Below are 21,540 nucleotides of genomic sequence, written 5' to 3'. Positions count from 1 at the left end.
CACAAGTACGCGCAGAAGGACCAGCACCCGGTATGCAACCTTTGCCTATCGGTGGACCATGAAAGCGGAGACTGCAACGCCTGTTCCGCCTTCGCCCCGAAGACCCTTCGCGTGAGAGAGAGGCAGAGGGTAGCACACGCCACCCTGCAGGGGAAGGCCCCGACTCCGTCCCTCTACGAGCTGGGGATGTCCTCCGAGGAAGAAGACAACGCTGCTGCCGAAGACGACAGCTACACGGTCGTAGAGACCGATTACACGAAGACTTCTGACAAGGTAGGAGACTCTTCGGCCCCCAAGAACCCGAGAGACTCTGAGTCTAGAAAAATCGAGGGCAATACCCCGAAAGCGCCGACGCCAAAAAAAGTGGTGTCCGCGACTACTCCCAGGCCCAGCGGATCCTCCGAGAAGGAGTCCCCGGCGTCGAGGGCTGCTGATCAGCAGAAAACGTCGAAAATCGTCCCCGAAAAGGATCGATCGACGCCGAGGGAGAAAGACCCAAAACTGACGACGACGACCAGAGACCCAAGATCCGGTCCGACATCGACGCCGAAAGGTACGGCGACGAACCATCTGCCGAAAAGAACGGCCGACCCATCCGACGCGGAACACGCGGCAGAGATGGAGAAGAAGAGAAGGCGCCTCGAGGCCGAAATGGAGAACATCATGCAGCGGAAGAAAGATTTCGATGCAAAGATGAAGGCCTTCACGATCCCTCACAAGACCAAGCCACCGGTGGTGGAGGCAGTCGAGGAGGAGGAAGAGATCGCCGAAGTCGTCGAGGAACAAGACCAGGACGTCGAGGTGATCGACGACCAGGAGGAGTACGAGAATCCCTACGATAGTTACAACTATGGGGAGGAAGAGGAAAGCAGGACGGACGCAGACTCGACACCCTCTGACCTACAGGAGGTAGATTACATAGATGTCGACACCGACAGCCCGGAGGAGGTGGTCGACACTTACCCCTCGAGGCACTCGCCGCCGGACGACATCGGGGCCTACAACTCGGTGATACAAGCTGCCGCAGCAGCTTTCAAGCTCAAGCTCGACGAAGAGAAGCAGAAAGCAGACTTCCTGCTAGAAACATTGCTCCCAACACAAACGAGGAGCCAGTTCCTTCCAATGCTCGAGAGCGTCTTGGCTCAGGGGAAGGAAGCTTTCAGGGAGCCCGCAACATGCAAGGCAGTAACTCCCAGAACTGAGAAGAAGTACAAGCATGCCACAAAGGACCCGGCCTACATTCAGGGCACGGTCTCCGCAGACTCCATTATCACAGCCACAGCAAGGAGGAGGGCTAACGTACCCACTACCTCGGGCCCACCACCGGATAAGGAGAGCAAAAGGATGGATCTGGTGGGCAGAAGGATCGAACGGAATGCCGCGACCCACTGGCGCATGGCTAATTCCAACGGCTTGATAAACAGGCACATGTACCAAATCATGGAGGGACTGGGGCAGTTGGTGAAGGACTTGCCCCAGGATGCCAGGCAGAAAGCCGAAAAGCTGGTTAAAGAGGGAAAAAACGCTGCAAATTCTTGCCTTAAGACGGCCCTGGATGGGGCAGACACCGCCAGCAGGCTCATGATGATGGGTGTCACGGAAAGGAGGCACGCCTGGCTCAGGATATCCGGTTTCAAACCGGAGGTGCAACACAGCATCCTGAACACACCGTTCAACGGCAGCACGCTTTTCGGAACAACAGTTGATGAAACGCTCAGCCAACTGAAGAAAGATAACGAAACAGCAAGATCCATGGGAGCATTGAAGTTCAGAGGGAACAAGAGGGGCACCCCGTCACGGAGGCCCGGCGGGAGAGGCGGAAACCAGCCAGGTACATCACACCAGGCTTTCCAGCAAACGCACCAGGCAGACTCGCAGACTCAGCATGGTCATCAGAAGCAGTCCTGGCAGTACCAACAAAGAGGCCAGTCCTTTCGAGGGAGAAATGGACGGGGACAAAATAGAAGAGGGGGGCAGCAGCCCACCTCTAAGTGACTTCAAAAAACTCCGTGTGCCCGCCCACAAAAAAGATCCCAGGGGGCAGCACGTACAGATGGGTCAAGACAAACTAGACACCTACGACCACATGACACCAGTGGAAGGAAGATTAAGATTCCACCTCCGAGAGTGGAGAGAAATCACATCAGACAAATGGATCCTCAACATTATTCAATTCGGATACTGCATAGAGTTGGAGGGGAGGCCAACAAGCAGAAAACCAAAAAGAAAGTCACTAGCAGGCAAGCAGCTGCAGTGTCTGCAGGAGGAGGCAAAGGAACTCCTGCGGAAGCAGGCCATAGAACGGGTACCCTTCAAGGAAAGAAACACAGGAGTATACTCAACCGTACTTCCTGGTACCAAAAGTAGACGAGACAATGAGACCCATTCTCGACTTACGGTTCATGAACAAATTCATAAGAACGCAAAAATTCAAAATGACCTCCCTGCAAGAGGTGCTCCCACAATTGCAGATCGGGGACTTCATGGTCACAATAGACCTCAAAGACGCATACCTGCACATTCCAATGAACAGAAAGCACAAGCACATGCTCAGGTTCACCGTCGGAGAAAGCCACTACCAGTTCACGACACTGGCCTTCGGTCTAAAATCAGCACCAAGAGTTTTCACAAAGTGCCTCGCAGCAGTCGCAGCGCACCTAAGAAGGCAAGGAATACACGTATACCCTTACCTGGACGACTGGCTGGTGAAAGCAAACTCATACCAGAAATGCAAGCTGCACGCACATACAGTGACAAGCACGCTCATAAACCTGGGGTTCTCCATCCATTGGAAGAAATCATCAATGGAGCCAGAACAAGTGAAGATCTTCCTGGGAGCACAGATCAACACCTTACAGGGCAAGGTGTTACCCAGCGAGAAGAGGGCGAGGGCGCTGGTGAAGGAAACTCGCCTCTACCGGAAGGGACAAGCTCGGACAGTGAGGACTGCGAGCAAGATCATGGGGATGATGGCATCATGCATCCACCTGGTACCGAATGTACGACTCCACATGAGACCCATTCAAGAATGGCTACAGGAGCAATGGTCACAAGCTACAGGCAGTTGGGAGGATCTAGTGGTTGTAACGCACGCAGTGCAGAAGGAGATGACATGGTGGACCATGGAGAACATAGCAAGGGGAAAGCCTCCAACGCCCCCAATGCCAACAGTGACCATCACCACAGACGCATCCCTGAAGGGATGGGGCGCTCACATGGAGGAGCTCAAGGTGAGGGGACTGTGGACACCAACAGATGCGACAAAGCACATCAATTACTTAGAATTGAAGACAATCTTCCTTGCACTGAAAGCCTTTCAAACAAGACTGTACAAACACAAGGTGTTGATACAAACAGACAATACCACTGCGATGTTCTACATCAACAAGCAGGGGGGCACACAGTCAGCCCCGCTTTCAACGCTGGCGCAGGAGATATGGAGATGGGCCATCCCTCTCAAGATAGACCTGCTGGCCATACACCTGCCAGGGAAGGACAACATACAAGCAGATTGGCTCAGCAGGCAGACATCGGCATCCCACGAGTGGGAGCTCAATGCTCAGGAGACAAGGCGCCTATTCGACAGATGGGGAACTCCATCGGTGGACCTGTTTGCCACACCCCAGAATGCAAAATGCCAAAACTTCGCATCCAGGCAGCCCGAGGAAGGATCACTAGGGAATGCCCTATGGATAGATTGGTCAAGGACATTTGCCTACGCCTTTCCCCCCGATACCACTGATGCACAGAGTACTGAGCAAGTGCAGAGCGAGCAACATGACACTGATACTGGTCGCACCACAGTGGGCGAGGCAGACATGGTACTCGCAGATCATGGAGATGACACAGTGTGCACCCCACAGATTCAGCAGGAGGAAAGACTTACTCTCCATGCAGAACGGAGAGGTGCTACACCCAGAGCCAGAGAGCATGAGCCTAGTAGCGTGGCTCCTGAGGACATAGAGTTCGCACATTTAAGATTGCCAGAAAGTACCCTGAGGGTCCTGCGGGAGGCAAGAAGGCCTAGCACTCGGAAGTGCTATGTTGCGAAATGGAAAAGGTTCACAATATGGTGCAGACAAGAAAGACTTCACAATAAAATGAAGAAGGACTCCACAGTGCTAAAGTACCTGACGCACTTGCTAGAGAAGAACCTTAGCTCATCCTCCTTGAGAGTTCACTTGGCAGCGATAGTCGCCTACACAAGGGGAGAAACTTGCAGGAGTTTCTTCACATCACAGGTGGTGAAGAGATTCCTAGAAGGTGCGAAAAGGATCGCACCACCCAAGCGGGTGCTGCCACCTGCATGGAACTTGAACATAGTCCTAACGGAACTCATGAAGGAGCCCTTTGAACCACTCCACAAGGCGTCCTTAAAGATGCTAACTAAGAAAACAGCTTTCCTGGTTGCAATAACGTCCTTACGCAGAGTAAGCGAGCTTCAGGCTCTGACGCTACAAGAACCCTACATACAAATACACAATGATAGAGTTGTGATGAGGACTGACCCACACTTCATGCCGAAGGTGGTATCTAAATTTCACATGAACCAGTCTATACAGATACCGAGTTTTTTCCAAAAACCAACAACTGCCGCAGAGCGAGCTCTGCACACCCTGGGCGCCAGAAGGGCAGTCATGCACTACATTGAGAGGACGAAGGGACACAGGAAAACAAAACAGTTCTTTGTGTCATTCGCCAACAGTTACATGGGAAAGGCAGTAAGCAAAAAGACCATTGCACGATGGATCGCACAGACAATTCAACTCTGCCACAAGCGTGCAGGACAAGAGCTAGCAGAGGGGACACGTGCCCACTCCACTAGGAAAAAGGGTGCTACAATAGCCTTCCTGGCTAACACACCCATACAAGACATATGCCTGGCGGCAACATGGGCTTCGGTGCACACGTTCACGAAGCACTACTGTGTGGACATACAGATGAACAAGGAAGCTCAAGTTGGACAGAAGGTGCTACAGCACATATTCAATACCCAACGCTCATCTTCCACCCAACCGCCACAGAGATGAGAAACCGCTACAAAATCTATGCACAGCATAGTGAATCCAGAAAGATTCACGCTGCAAAACGAATAGTTTTCTTACCTGTCGGTGTAGTTTTGCAGCTTGAAGATCTTTCTGGATTCACTAGCGAACCCACCCACCTCCACCAGAAAGATGAGGCTGGAGAGAGAAGAGGTGGAAATAGAAAAAGTGGAAAAGTCTTTGAAGGTACAAAGCGGTAAAATATCACCTGAATAGAACATTGCCATTACTTCGGAAACGAAAGAAACACGGAAAAAAAGAACCCGAAGATGGCGCCCAAGAGTGGGAGCTTCCGCAGGAAGCATGCCGACGTCACCGGAAATACACCCAAAGGGGTGTGACGCCGACGCCCACCTGGGCTACAAAAAAACAAAAAAAAAGAAACAAAGAAAAGACTACGAATCCGGACCCAACCACAAGACCGCGGAATAATGCACAGCATAGTGAATCCAGAAAGATCTTCAAGCTGCAAAACTACACCGACAGGTAAGAAAACTATTCGTTTTGGTATAGTATATACAGAGCCAGCTTCCTACAGTAGCATGATCAAAATAAATAAAAGACTGACTTACTACTAAAATACAATCTGGCGGGCACTTTGGAATGGTCCAACCTCATTGAGAAAAGTAATCACTACAGAGCGTATTACATCTCCTTCATGAACGACTACGAGCAACTCCGTAGGTATGAATTTTTGAACACATGTTTCTTTCAAGGCATTGCAGTTCTTCTTAAGCATATGTTTATCTCTACAACCAATCCTATTGTGATCTTTTTTTTAAACAACATGTTCTTTTAAGAATGAGTGATTTACATTGAGTAGACTTCACAATTCCATAATTTTCATGGTGGATGAATTTAATCTCTTTTATTGTTTAAAAAAAAGCATAATGAACATTTCAGCAGAATATATTGACATTATTTTACATCATAGTGAATGAAAAGTGAACCCCTCCCACTTTCTCTTTCAGGTAATTTACAAATGTGGAGCAATAATCACATAACATTTTACCAAAGTCATTAATACTATCAATGGGGAAAATGACATGTTTCTGCAGTTCTTGTTTTCAACTCTGATTAAGTTCTTTTCAGAAAATTGGGTACATTTAAATTATACAATTACAAAGGTTACATTTTGCTGTTTAAAAGTTACAGAAGCTGTGCTTCTTTTTCAAGTAGAATCATTTGGAAAAAAAGGAAAAAACATGCACACTTTAGGCAAATTTTCTACATCCACAATGAATAGCCCTGAATAGGCATATTGATTCAGTGTGATCAATTATAGTTTTGACCTAAATGTAAATAATTGTTTCTGTAAATGTAGACAGGAAAGGGAGAGGAGCAATCCTTAGCACGAAGTGCGTTAGAAATAAAATTGTAGGCTTGCTAAGAATTTACAGGGGCTTATACCCACCCGTTGCTTACCAATGTGTTAGCGTTATTGTCACTTTCATTTACGTCTTATTCGATGTATTTCCTGTGTTTCCTTGTACGTGATTGCCCATCTTGTGTTAGTGTCCCCAGGCGCATACGTTTTTTCCATCTCTCCGATTGGCTGGCTGCTATCCTTCTGCAGCTCATTTTAAGAAACTACTTTTTAGGTGCTGCATAGGAGACCTGTAGCCGTCGTACAGATCTTTTTCCAAGCACATACTCCTGCTTGTGGTGGCATACAGTTGCGGGAGTACGCAGCGGCACGCCACAAGCACAAGTGTGTGCTTTGAAAAAGAGCAGACTGCGCGCGGCCAATGCTTGTTGAGGAGAGAGCTCATTATGTGCCTCGTTACGTTACTCCAATACTGTAATGTCTGGCATTGTTCAGGGATTTTAACTCGAAGCTGCCACCAGGAAACCCTTTAACCTTCACTTCTTATTCATGTCTCATGTTTATGATTACTAAGAAGTTTTGCATAGCGCTGAGTTTAGGTATGCAGTAATTTTAGAGCGCTAAGGTTAGAGCCTCGGAGATACACCTTAGTCTGCACAGATCTTACAGGCTCGAGCCTCCGCTGGAAGAGCAGTGCGTCTGGCTACCAGTAAAGGCTCGAGTTTCAGATAGCAGATCCGTGCCTCGTGCATGTAGATATTACAGGCTCAAGCAGAGCTGAAGTGAAAACTGGGCTGCTCAGCGACTGATTTCTGGGTAAATGTAACTTTGTCCACCGCAATGCTTTCCTGCAGGACTGGTAAAAGTGACAATGTGAACTACACCTGTGAATATGCCTTTCACAGAACCTACAGGCTCAATCTGACAGCAGAGCAATGTCTGCTGCTTGACAGAGTTTACAGGCTTATGGTTCTGACAGCAGAGCTGTCGCTCCCGCTGCAAGGTGCCTCAGGCTCAAACCTCTGACTGTGCAACAACGTTCCATGGTGCAATTTCTGGAGTCCAATAGGCTTGGATTTCTGCTTCTCTGGTGCTTCAGGGACCCCACCCCTGTCTCTCTCTCTCTGTCTCTCTCTCTGTCTCTCTCTCTGTCTCTCTCTCTCTGTCTCTCTCTCTCTGTCTCTCTCTCTCTGTCTCTCTCTCTCTGTCTCTCTCTCTCTGTCTCTCTCTCTGTCTCTCTCTCGCTCTTTGTCTCTCTCTCTCTCTCTCTTTGTCGCTCTCTCTCTCTCTCTCTCTCTCTCTCTCTCTCCCATTTGTCTCTCCCTGTCTCTCCTTTCTCGGTGCTCCAAGAGCCCCCTGCCCCCAGGGTCCGAAGTACTCCTCCCCCCTACTGTCCCTCATTCCCACAATAGACTCTGTGTTCAAGGCCCTGTGCCCCTCCAGTGCTCCAAGGGCCATCACTCCCCTCTGCCTCGGCCAGTCATTGGGTGACAAGACATTCACTTGTGAACAATAATCCTATTTTATCTGGACTGGGTGACTCATACCTGGTAGCTGTGAGTGAAGTCATATGACGAACGTCATTCTCAATGTAAACTACACCAGGGTGCTTTAATCTACCCTACAAGTAACCAATATATCAATCTAAGGCTGGAGTGCTTCCAGCGGGTTTTCTTAGATTCACACTGGTGCCTCTTCCTGTGAAGGGTATTCTATGCCTCCACCACCCCTCACCCGACCAGCTAGAAAGGTTACCGTCTGGCCCCATATAGGTCTGAAGAGTTTGAGGCCGGGAGCCAAGATTTTTGTTGGAGCTTCTCTGTTGGATCTGCTCAAAGGAGCTACTCGGAATTGGTAAGTCATGTACTCGGGTGCAAGAGAAAACACAGTATTTGGCACCACCTAGTGGTGGAGCTTGTAAGCTGCATAAAAAAGAAGCATTGGCATAGCCAATAGGTCTCGCCTTTGGGACTTTATAAGTATTTAATTATGCAGCACAATATCCTTGGTGAAACATCAACTGTTGCATGGCTAAACACTTATAATGTCCCAAAGGTGAGACCTATTGGCTATGCCAATGCTTGTTTCTTTTTGCTTAAGTACACCATGAGAGTGAACGTGTGATCCAGTTCTCTCCCTCTTGTGCCCCCCTCAAATACTAGTCTCATGCACTCCATATTGCGGTCTCCCTCGTGTTGCAAGGTGTCTGACGTGTGCTTCTCCTACCAACCAAATTCCCTGTGTCTATATTGATGTCTCTCTCATGTGCTTCTTCACCTCAATCCTCTTTTGCTCTCCCTCATGTGCTGCTTTTTCCCTCCCCTGCACACAACCCATTGCCTTCCCTTCTCCACTATCTTTTTTAAATATTTTATTTTTAGACCCTTTTTTCTGGAGAGGTAGAATCAGGCATCAAATTGCTGCTGGTCCCTCCACCTTAAAATATATTTTTTAAAGCAGTTTTGGGCTGCTCCTTTTTATGTTTGTTTTGTTTGTAATCGCTCCGTCGGCAGTATAAGTTTGTGTGTAATGATGCATGCACATGTCATCACTCATTTTCATGCCGACAAAATGACAGGGCCACTGCAGCCTTGTCATCAAACCCTTTTTTTGCTGCACAGCATCTTCAAAAGGCATTGATTAAGCATATTGGTCCAAGAAGGCAAGACTCTCTTCTCTGCCAATCAGGATTTGTTTCCGGCCACTGGTATGGTCAGTCAGTTGAATGACGCAGGTTCATCTGCCTCTTCCATTTCATCTGGGCTCCCAAATGATCCTTTAGACAGCCCGGCTACTTCCTTCCGTATTTCTCACAATTTACTCATCTCCTGTCAGTGTCCACATTCTCATCACTCTCTCCAACGCAAGTCCTGAGCTTACTTAACCAAATGAAGTCTGGTTCCCCCTTGACCCGTGGCCTCCTAAAATCTTACATGTATTTCCCAAGATCGTCTCTGTGCATCCTAGAGACCTCTTTAACCAGAATGTTCAGAACAGGGTATTTCCCTACAAAGTGGAAGCTAGCCTCCATCTTTCCTCTCCTTTAAAATCCCAATCTGGATACCACAGACCAGAACAGCTTTCGCCCTATTTTGTGTCTCTCACGCCCTGCAAAAATCGTTAAAAAGCCATTAACTCTGAACCAGCAACCTTCTTCGAGACCAGTGGCCTCTTAGACCCCACCCAGTTCGGCTTCAGAAGCCACCATAGCACCGAGCTGGCCTTGATAATCTTATCAGAATAAATCAGTTGATGTAGGAGGTAATGTTGCCATGATTCTATAGATCTCTTTGCAGCATTCGACACTGTCAACCCTGCTATCCTCCTAGATGGTCTACCCGCCATCGGAATTAGGGGAAGACCACTCACCCTTCTCAAATCCTTTCTCTCAGATCGAGAACAGTTTGACGTCCTTGACAAATTCAACTCTCCCCCTTTCACTTTTGTGGTGTCCCTCAGGGCTCTTCTTTGAGCCCTACCCTCTTTTTAATATCTATGTGCCACCGCTGTCCAAATTGATCAGGTCCTTCGTGTTTTTTGGTGGTATCCTACACCGATGACACCCTTATTATGGTGCCAGTAATGCGGAAGACGCCACCACTCGCTGAAATGCATGCTCCAGGTAAGTGGATGCATGTCCCACAACTGTTTGAAACTTAACTCCAGCAAAACAGAGATGTTGGTGTTTGGGAGCAAGGCATCTTTCTGGTCCCCAAGCTGGTGGCCGCAGGAACTCTGCTAGATTCCCATCCCAGCAGTGAAGAATATAAGGATCGTCTTTTACAGTAAATTATCTTTTAATGGCCATATCCGCACCATCAGACTGATTTTCTTATGGCCATGTCTGAACTGGGGTGGCAGAGTGGGCTAAAGAACCGTGATGGATTAAACCCAGATCTTTTGACTGGGTGTGAGTGTTTGATTGGTTCAGATACTCCGTCCATCACCACCCTCTTTTGTACCGCTTTGTTCGCCATAAGTTGGCAGGGTATGCTCAGACGTGAGTCCCTTGCTCACTTGGCCACTGGATTCAAGCAAGCCTGGCTGAAGATGGCTGAAATGCCAGAAACCGGTCCTAGGAAGCTTGTTTGCGGTCCAGGGAAGGCATGGCTTGGCAGTTCGGTCTGGACTGTTCCCTTGAGGCACAGGGTCAGACTGATTTGCATATGGCCATGTCTGAACTGGGGTGGCAGAGTGGGCTAAAGAACGGTGATGGATTAAACCCAGATCTTTTGACTGGGTGCGAGTGTTTGATTGGTTCAGATGCTCCGTCCATCACCACCTCCTTTGTACTCCTTTTAGAACATTAAGTTGTTTAAAAAAATCTTCCCATTTATTCCACAGAACTTACAGAAAACTGTGATCTTGGTGCTCATTCTTTAAAAAAACGACTACTGTAGCACTCCTTTTACTAACATTAAAAAAAATGTCTTAACATAATACAGATTCTCCAAAACGCTGCTGCTCACCTTCTAGGTATTCCCAAATACAAGTCAGTGTCCTCCTCACTGACTTAGCTCCACTGGCTTCCTGCCAATAAGTGTATTGGCTTCAATACTGTTTGTCTCGCCTTGAAGGCACTCCACTGCATAGGCCCTGAGTATCAGACAAAGGTTCCACTGATATATCCCGCTCAGATCACTTCGGTCTACCGTAACCTTCAACCTTGTAGTACATAGATTTAAAAAACAATTTTTGGGGTGGAAGGAGCTTCGTGACCAGTACTTCCAGACTATGGAACTCCCTCAATCTCAAGAAAAAGACTTAACTGTCAGAAAGGCCCTCAAAACCTGGCTTTTAAAACAATAACATCCCTACCTTTACTCTCTCTCTGCATCTTAACTGACTACCTTTTTCATGCATTACGAGTTATCTTGGCAGCGTTCTCTAGCACTTTCACCCATGCTGCTTCAACAATAGAATTACGCCCAGATCTCTGAACTGGGTTGAATGTATGACATTATTCTGCATTCTGTCCATCCATTGTTCTTTTCACATTTGTCCCCCCGAGTGGGATGGGTATGCCCAGACATGGGTCCCGTGCTCTCCGTGCCCCTGGAATTCTAGCTATCCTGGCTGAGGGCTGAAAGCCCGAAACCAGTCCTAGGATGCTTGTTTCCAGTCCAGGGAGGACCTGACCTGGCAGTTCGGGCTGGACTGTTCCCATTGGGTGCAGGGTCAAGACAGATTTGCATATGGCTGGGTCCAAACTGGAATGGCATGGTGAGCAAAAAAACAATGGATTTAGGCCCAGATCTCTGTACTGGGGTGAATGTATGACATTGTTCTGCATTCTGTCCATCAATTGTTCTTTTTTCATCAATAGGTTTTGCGTGTCTTCCATTCAAGGGTCTCTAAAGGAAAGCAGTGGTACATTGATATGACTTGCCAATGCACGCTACATCAGGTTACAGCTCTACATGTTCCGGAGTAGTCCCTGATACGCTGGTTTTTCCCTCATTCCCATTTTCCAAGTATTTTTCATTGTGGCTATTATAGATCCATACAGTAGGCATTGCCCCGCAGGTAAGAGGATTTCATTTTCCCGGTCATCAAGCTACAGTAGCAGCTTGTCCCTATATAAATCCCGAAGTATCTGGAACCCATTGTTTTTCCTTTTGTATAACCCCTGCCACACCCTTTATTATGCAGGGCCAAAAACCAGTCAGCCGCATGTTTGTTAAGTATGATACTGTGTTCAGTGTTTTTTTAGACTCCTAGTCAAGCAATAAGAAACCACTTGTATGGATGCATGACAAGCCTTCGTGTTTTTGGTTGGGACCCAGCAGGATTTGTGACAATGTCAGTAGGTCCGATGCAGTATGACCAGTACCATTAATCACACTGGTCTGCACTCTTACCCATAGCATCATGCACTGCAGCTGCATTGCAAGATAGTGGGCTAAAAATTGGGGACAGCAAGCTGCCCAATGAACCACACCTTCCTCAGTAGTTGGGACCTGCAGCTTGGCCTGTGCCCAGCTATGCCTCTCTGAGGCTATTAATCTGCAATTAAAGTGGAAAAATTAAATGGTAACCTAGGCAATGCAACTTGCCTAGCAGTGGCTACCCTCCCAGCCGCTGATATTGGAAATGTTTTCCAGAAGGTTACACCTGCTCTCAAAGCCGCAATAGCAGCCCCTATATTGCGACAATCAAATCCAGTTCTTATTTGTATATGCACATCCCTCAATATTATTAGACATCCTTTCCCACTTTAGTCCCTTAGTTAATGATTTTTCTGTATCCTACTCATTAAGAGAATTTACAGGTAACACACTACACTTGCACCAATCAATATGCAGCCCAGATTGGTCCTCATAGTTAATTACCAGGAATGGCTCTTCCAGTATCAGTTCTTTTGTTCTTAAAAAAAAAAAAATCTCCTTTGTATGAAGAGATTTCATGTGTTTCATCTCTTATAGCTATTCCATTGTTGAGAGTTCCTTTTTTGTATTTTACATGCTAGTGGATCCACCGCAAATAACAGTCCAGCCCGTTTTCCCCCCAAGCAGTAGGTATACTATATAGGAGCTTTGTTCGTACCCCAAATTTTTGTCCTAATCCCCTTCAATACATAACTAAATATAGAGATTCCCCTTCTGGAGCGTTGAATGTTTTCTGGCATCCAGTGCTAAGATTAATACATCATTATTACATTTATAGAGTTACCAAGTAAGTCTATCAATCTATGTATGTTCGTTGCTGTATTCACTATGCTGTGCATTATTCCGCGGTCAAGTGGTTGGGTCCGGAATCGTAGTCTTTTTTCAGTTTTTTTTTCGTAGCCCAGGTGGGCGTCGACGTCCCACCTTTTGGTGTCCTTCCTGCGACGTTGGCACGCTTCCTCCGGGAGCTCCCACCTTTGGGCGCCATCTTCAGATTCTTTTTTCCGCAGTTGGGTCTGGATCGTCACTGCGAGGTTCCAGAGTTTTTGGAGAAAAGAAGAGGAAAAAGACACGAAAACCGCAAAAAAGATTTGGAGAATACATCTCCAAGCAAGACCACTGAACCGGGACGATGAAGAGGAAGGAGAACATCGAAAACTCCGACGTCCAACGAAGAAAGCGCACACAGGGGGCTCGAAAAACAGAGTCGAAGTCCTCGAAAGGAGCACTGGCGCCGAACATTCGACGAACGCAGCTGCATCCAGGGACAAACAGCCCAGCGGATCCTTTGAAAAGGACTCCCAGTCGGCAAAACCTGTAGACAAACCGAGGTCATCGTAGCACGTCCCCGAAAAGGCGTGCTCGATGCCGAAGGAAATGGAACCGAAGGCAACTTAGACGTCGACATCGAAGAGATCTTCCGAAACACTCGACGCCGAACAGGCCACCGAGATGGAGAGGAAGAAGAGAAGGCTCGAGGCCGAAATGGACAACATCCTGCAAAGGGAAAGGGAGTTTGACGAACGGATGAAAAGGTTCACCATTCCGTCGAAGCCGACGACCATCGTCGAGGTCGAGGTAGAAGAGCCGCCGAAAACTCTGGAGCCCCAAGAAAACGAAGAGGAAGAGGGCCTAAACTATTAAGAGGGAGAAGGCGAGGAAGACTAGCAAACAAGTTTGGGCTCGGCATCCTCGGTGGCACAGGACCTGGATTGGCAGGACCTCGACGCCGAAAGCCCGGATGAGGCCGTAGATGCGTATCCTTCGAGGCCAGATGACATTGGCATCTACAATATGGTCATCAGGAATGCGTCAACAGCTTATAGGGTGAAACTGGAGGAAGAAAAACATAAAGCCTGCTTCCTCTTAGAGACAGTGCTTCCAACACAAACTAGGAGTCAATTCCGCCCCATGCTCCCAAGTGTGCTGGATCAGGGAAGGGAAGCATTCAAGGAGCCATCAAACTGCAGGTCTGTCACACCTAGGACAGAGAAGAAGTACAAACACTCCTCTAAGAATCCACCATACATGCAGGGATCCGTCATGGCTGACTCCATCATTGCAGCAACAGCCAGAAAGAGGGCCAACGTTCCCATGAACTCGGGCCCCCCACCAGACCAGGAGAGTAAGAGGATAGACCTCACTGGAAGGAAAATAGAGAGGAATGCAGCAGTCCACTGGCGCATTGCCAACTCTAATGCCCTACTCAACAGGCATACGTACCAGCATTGGGAGGAGGTCGGACAGCTACTCAAACACCTCCCTGAGCAATACCAACAGAGTGCAACACACCTGGTGGAGGAAGGCAAGAACATAGCTAACTCATGCCTATAGTCAGCCCTGGATGTGGCAGACACATCCAGCAGACTCATGATGATTGGGGTCACAGAAACCATGACATGCCTGGCTGAGAATCTCGGGCTTCAAGCCGGAAGTCCAAAACAACATTCTGAACACTCCCTTCAATGGAGTAACACTGTTCTGAGCGCCAGTGGATGAGAAACTGACGCAACTCAAAAAGGAAAATGAAACTGCAAGCTCCATGGGGGCTTTGCAATTCAGAGGAATGAGAAGGGGCACCCCGACACGGAGACCAAACAGAAGGGGGAGAAACCAGCCAGGAACATCACATCAGACATTTCAGCAGAACTACCAGGGCAACAACCAAGCGCAGCAGGGCCAGCAGCAGCAACCCTGGCAGTACCAGCCCAGGGCTAGTCCTTTCGCGGGAGAGCGAATGGAGGAGGACAAACCAGAAGAGGGGGCCAGCAACCCACCTCAAAGTGACTCGGCACCACCAAACGTGCCCGCCCACAGAACACCTCGAAGGGGGGGGCACAACAAAATAAGCAAAAAAGCTTTACACAAACAAAAATCAGGGATCAACGAACATGTAACACCAGAAGGAGGCAGACTAAAACACTTCTTCCAGTTCACAGCCCTGGCCTTCGGACTAAAATCCGCACCAAGGGTCTTCGCCAAGTGCCTCGCAGCAGTAGCAGCGCACCTACGGAGGGAAGGGATCCCTACCTCGACGACTGGCTAATAAAAGCAAGTTCCTACAAACCATGCCAAAGACATGCACAGCGGGTCACAAAGACGCTGACAGAACTAGGAATCTCAATGCACTGGGGGAAATCCTCAATGGAACCAGAACAAGTGAAGATCTTCCTGAGTGCACAGATCAACACCATACAGAGCAAGGTGTTCCCCAGTGACAAGAGAACACTTGCCCTGCTGAAGGAGGCACGTCAATACCAGAAGGGGCGAGCTCTGACAGCGAGGACAGCGAGCAAGATCATGGGGATGATGGCGTCCTGCATACACCTAGTCCGCAATATTCGACTCCACATGAGACCACTCCAGGAATGGCTCTAACAGCAATGGTCACAAGCTACAGGGAGTTAGGAAGATCTAGTGGTTGTAACGCACGCAGTGCAAGAGGAAATAGCGTGGTGGAACAAGGAGAACCTAACAAAGGGGAAGCCTTTAGCACCACCAAACCCAACAGTGAACATCACCACAGATGCATCCCAGAGGGGATGGTGACCACATGAACCAGCTCAAGGTGCGTGGTCTGTGGAATCAAACAGATGCGATCAAGCACATCAACTACCTAGAACTAAAGACCGTGTTCCTTGCCCTGAAAGCCTTCCAGAAACAACTGTACAAGCAGAGAGTGTTGATACAAACCGACAACACGACAACAATGTTCTACACCAACAAACCGCGAGGAACACAATTGGTCGCACTATCCAATCTAGTGCAGGAGATAGGGAGATGGGCCATCCCACTACAAATAGACCTCCTAGCTATACACCTACCAGGTAAGGACGACGTGGAGGCAGACAGGCTCAGCAGGCAAACATCCACGTTCCATGAGTGGGAGCTCAATGCACAAGAAACGCAAAAGCTATTCAAGAAGTGCTGGACACCAAAAATAGACCCATTTGCAACACGGTGGAATGAAAAATGCCAATACTTCGCATCCAGTCAACCAGGGGAACAGTCCCCGGGGAATGCCCTATGGATAAGCTGGTCGAAAACATTTGCCTACGCTTTTCCCCCGATACCACTGATACAGTGTACTCAGCAAATGCAGAACCAGCAACATGACACTGATTCTGGTGGCACCGTAGTGGGCCAGGCAGTCCTGGTTCTCACAAATAGTGGAGATGGCGCACTGACCACCTCACAAGTTTGCAAAAAGAAAAGACTTGCTCACCATGCAGAATGGGGAGGTACTTCAGCCAGAGAGCCTCTGCCTGGCGGCATGGCTCCTGAAGACGTAGAGTTTGCACACCTGAAACTCCCAGAGAGCACAATGCGGGTGCTGCGGGAGGAAAGGAGACCTACCACACGGAGGTGCTATGTGGCGAAATGGAAAAGATTTACACAATGGTGCATCAGGAAGAAGCTACACAAGAAATTGACCAAGGAATCAACCGTGCTAAAATATTTAACACACCTGCTAAACGCGAACCTAAGCTCTACCTCGCTGAGAGTACACCTAGCAGCGATAATAACCTACACAAGAGGAGAGACGGGAAAGAGCTTCTTTACATCCCAAGTGGTAAAGAGATTCCTGGAAGGGGATAAAAGGATAGCCCCACCAAAAAGAATGCCGCCACCGGCATGGAACCTTAATTTAGTCCTAACCGAGTTTGACTGTGCCCTTGGAACCTATCCATAAAGCCAAACTACAAATGCTCACAATGAAGACAGTCTTTCTAGTGGCAATCACCTCGTCTTTCTAGTGACAATCACCTCGCTACACAGGGTAAGCGAGCTGCAAGCGCTAACACTACAAGAACCCTACATTCAAATACACAATGACTGGGTGGTAATGAGAACGGACCCACACTTTATGCCAAAGGTGGTGCCAAGGTTTCACATGAGCCAAACAATACAGATACCAAGCTTCTTTCAGAAACCATCCACAAGCGCATAGAGGGCACTGCACACTCTGGATGCTAGAAGGGCAGTAATGCATTACATTGAAAGAACTAAAGAGCACAGGAAAACAAAGCAGTTCTTTGTGTCCTTCTCAAGCAGTTTCAAGGGCACCATCGCACGATTGATCGCACAACCTATACAATTCTGCCACAAGCAGGCAGGGCAAAAACTACTAGGAGGGGCACAAGCCCACTCTACTAGGAAAAAGAGAGCAACAATAGCCTTCCTGGCTAACGCACTGATTCAAGACATATGCCTGGTGGCAACATGGGCTTCAGTGCACACGTTCACTAAGCACTACTGTGTGGATATACAAATGAACAAGGAAGCACAAGTAGGACAGAAAGTGCTTCAACATATATTTAACAGCCAACGCTCATCTTCCACCCAGCCGCCATAAACATAAACCGCTACAAAGTCTAGGCACAGCATAGTGGATCCAGAAAGATTCACGCTGCAAAACTAGTCGTTTCTTACCTTTCGGTGTTGTTTTGCAGTTTGAAGATCTTTTTGGATTCACTAGTGAACCCACCCACCTCCGCCAGAAAGATGAGACAGGAGGAGAAGGGAATTCAAAGACCATATACAGTCAAACTCTTTAAAGGAGACAAATCGGGAGTTCATTGAGTTAGAAGGAGGAACCTGAAATGACTGGAAAAGGATGAATAAGCAATGACACAAAAACAAGAAAAAAAATCGAAGATGGCGTCCAAAGGTGGGAGCTTCCGCAGGAAGCGCGCCTATGTCACAGGAAGGACACCAAAAGGTGGGACGTCGATGCCCACCTGGGCTACGAAACCCCCCCCCCCAGAAAAAAAGACTGATTCCGGACCCAACCACAAGACCTTGGAATAATGCACAGCATAGTGAATCCAGAAAGATCTTCAAGCTGCAAAACAACACCAACAGGTAAGAAACTATTCGTTCTTCTTGGGATGAACCCAGTTTGGTCGCTATGTTGTGTGTTGCTTTTGAAATATTAAATAGGGTGCTAGCTTTGAGGTTGTTGCAGTGAATGTAACGTATTATACATGTCGCCCATACTGGGTTTATCCCAGCAAGAAACCCAGCAATGAAAATAAGTACATTGATAGACTTGGTAACTCCAGTAATTTCCCCTCCTTCTGACCTCTGTTTAAGCAACAGGACTCTTAAAGTCTCATCTGTCTTTTGGGGCAATTGCAGAGCCTGGTCATCCACTTCATACATTTTGGGTAATTTTGCGACTAATTGATGTTTATATATCATACTAATATAATAAAGAGAGAGACCAAACCTTTGAGGCGGGTAAGCTCCGGAACCACTGCGCCAACCGGAACACCGCATACAGCACTGGAAAGGGGAGGCAAAGCAGATGGACATAGGCTATACTCCGCTCAAAATGTAGTTTGGAAGGGACAAAGCACGTTGTGGGACAAAGTAGTCAGTTGGAAGTAGCACCAGCTCTGAGGTGGGTGTGTGCGTTCAGCATTGCGGTGGGCGTGTGTGAGAATAGCGTTCTAGAGTACGCCGCCTGCAGCGTGTGCGTTCAGCATTGTGGTGCGTTTATGGCGTGAGAATAGCGTCCTATCACGTATGACGTTCACGCGGTGTTGGCGCCGTCATCCAAAGGACTCGACAGCAGCCACACACACTGAATGTTGGCGACCTTCATCATTGGATGCAGAGGCAGAAATGTGAGACATGCACAGCATCGCGGTGCCGCTTTTGAATTCGGGACACGCAGGTTTTGAAGGATGCAGAGGTAGGAATTTGGGTCACGCACAGCATCGCGGTGCCGCTTTTGAATTCGGGACACGCAGGTTGTGAAATAAACTATCCTTACCTATTCAAACCATTGCACACATTCTATTTTATACCCGGACAACGTCGGGACGGGCCGCTAGTACTTCGTATAATTCTACCTACAAGCCATCTGTTCCTGGGACTTTACAGTGTGCCAACCCATTAACTGCTGCCCTTGACCCATAAACTGTCTTATTGCACCCTAATAGATCAGCTGTATCGGGAGGTAGCCTCTACAATACCACTGAACAGATAAAACTATGCAAGACTTTGCCCGGTTCAATCAATCGCTTAATTGTGTGGAGAGTTCATCAATTGCTGTTTGTTTATCTTTTCAGTCTGCCGACCAAGTGTTGTGTGTAGACGAAATGCTGAACAATGTCGAACATTCATCCCCACTACAAAGATCTGGGCCTTAATACCTTTTTTTTGTTGTTGTTTTTGCACACCCGCCAATCTAGTTCCTGCCAGTTCGGGCTGAACTGTTCCCATGGGAAGAAGGGGCAAGACTGATTTGCATATGCTAGGTCCAAACTGGAATGGTGTGGTGAGCAAAATAACGAGGGATTTAGGCTTAGATCTCTGACGGAGTGTTTGACCTTGTTCAGCATTCCGTGGATCAATTGTTCTTTTAGCGTTGTGAATTTAGCATGGCAACCAATGTAGAATGAGGACTGTTTCTTCAAGACCATGGAAGTATATTGCCTACATTCCTGAGGCTGGAGGGTGGTACCCAGACACTGAGGTGACTGTGGATGGAGGTAAGACCCCCCCCTTGAAAATTCAAGGACCTTGTTAGCAAAAGGCTGTTGATTAGTTCTTCTTGAGCACTGACATTTGATAGATGGTAAGTGTGAATGGTGGAATTGCAGGTTCCGTTTGTTCAAGGTGAGGTAGTTTCTAGGCAGACCCTGCCATTTTATCTGTGTCTGATTAATGCAGAGAATTCACACTTTATTGGATCCATATTGTGGATACTCGTGCTTGGATCCAACTCTACTGCTGCCTGCTGTGAGAGCCATAACTGTGCTTAAAGGCAGCCAGCAAATTACATTTGAAACACAACCTGAATCAATCTGAACTAGTTCTGTAACCTTTAGACTGTGTGCCCACATTTCATATGGTTAAATATGTATAAAAGTGGGATCCACACCACCCCATCTTTTCTTTCCCATGTTCTTCTTAACTAAAAAATGGAGTGCTCCCCAAAGTACTCGAAGAGCTGCTGTTCAACCAGGGCTGGTGTATGTCTGACAGCTCGTCTCCAAGAGGTGAGGAAACATCACCTGAGGTCTGAACTTTCAACTGGAGAAGCCGAGGGTCTGCCTGAAGTGCCCAGATGCCTGCCTATTTGTTGAGCATGAGCAGGGTGTCGGGGCTTGCAGGACGGGCCGTCACTCAGGGCTCTGCAGTAGCAACTGGGCTTGTAGGCAGAGAGACTGTCTAGGAAGAGAAGCCCAGTGTGTGCTGGAGCAAGGAGCACTCAGAGAAAGCAGACTTGCCCAGAGAGCAAAGCCGAAAGTGACCTGTGTTGTGCAGGGGTTCCCTTAGTTGCTCGGCGCAGTTTGTGTGAGCTGCATAAGACTACCAGAACAAGTATTCTGGGTAGCCTTGCAGTTTGTAAGTCAAAACGGTGTCTCTGCCGAAGTGGAACGCGATGATTGGGTCAAAGTTAGCAACTGTCAGAAAGATGCCACTGCAAGGGATTTGGCCTGGAAATCACAACTTCCATCAGGATATCCATCTGCAGCTGACCTGGTAGGCCGCCACTGAAGATGAGTGCTGCTGTGCAGATCTGACCCTTCTATTGCCTAAGAGGACTTTATACAGAGCTAAGCAACTCCTGTCTCTGCTTGAGAGCCAGAGTTCTTACTTCTTCTGCTGCATTGTCCAATCTGGTATAGTAACCATCAGTTAAAACGTGGGACTGAGGACAAGAGACTAGATGAATGCAGATCTGTCCACTGTGCAAGTCTTTGTTACGCATTTGACCTGTGAGAACATTTGAGCAACCTGTGCCTAATCTTGACTAAATCTGTTGTGGGTTAGGAATTTTATCTACAGGATCTTGACCGTTGTAGAGGATGGGGATATCTGGAAGGTACCAAGTAAAAAGGGGTGTAACGCATCCTTGTCTTACACCACATAGTTTGCACCCGTATTTGTCATCTCCACTGATAGTGTAGTATTTACTTCTGCTTTATAATTAAAGTACTTTTTTTTATCTGAAATGTTAGCACTGGGCTGGATACTGCTTTATCTCTGTTGGTTGACTGTTAGGTTCTAAACATTTGCACCCCCCACTACCTGCCTGAGACACCTGTCTGATTTCCCTCACTACCCTGAGAGTTAAATGCAGAAAAGCTTGTACTTGGCCTAATTTGCAGAGTTGTAGAAGGACCTTCCCCAGGACGCAGTGATAAATTGCCTCAACCACCACAGCTGTAGCCTCGTAGGCCCCTGATAAACGAGGTCTGACGCTAATTGGTGTGTGGGAAAAAAGGCAAATATGTAATTTTGTTGAGGTTCTAGTTCGACC

General features: G+C 47.8%; 1 protein-coding gene across 6 annotated transcripts in view; it reads left to right on the top strand.

Moving 5' to 3' along the window:
• The window catches only part of RAVER2 (ribonucleoprotein, PTB binding 2), a 407,034-nt gene that overhangs the window by 117,261 nt on the left and 268,233 nt on the right, over positions 1–21,540 (top strand). The gene's annotated exons all lie outside the window — the stretch shown is intronic.

Source organism: Lissotriton helveticus, chromosome 1_2, assembly GCF_964261635.1.
Source record: "Lissotriton helveticus chromosome 1_2, aLisHel1.1, whole genome shotgun sequence".
Classification (NCBI taxonomy): domain Eukaryota; kingdom Metazoa; phylum Chordata; class Amphibia; order Caudata; family Salamandridae; genus Lissotriton; species Lissotriton helveticus.
Note: the sequence above shows the minus strand (reverse complement) of the source record. Positions and strands in the feature narration are given on the sequence as shown.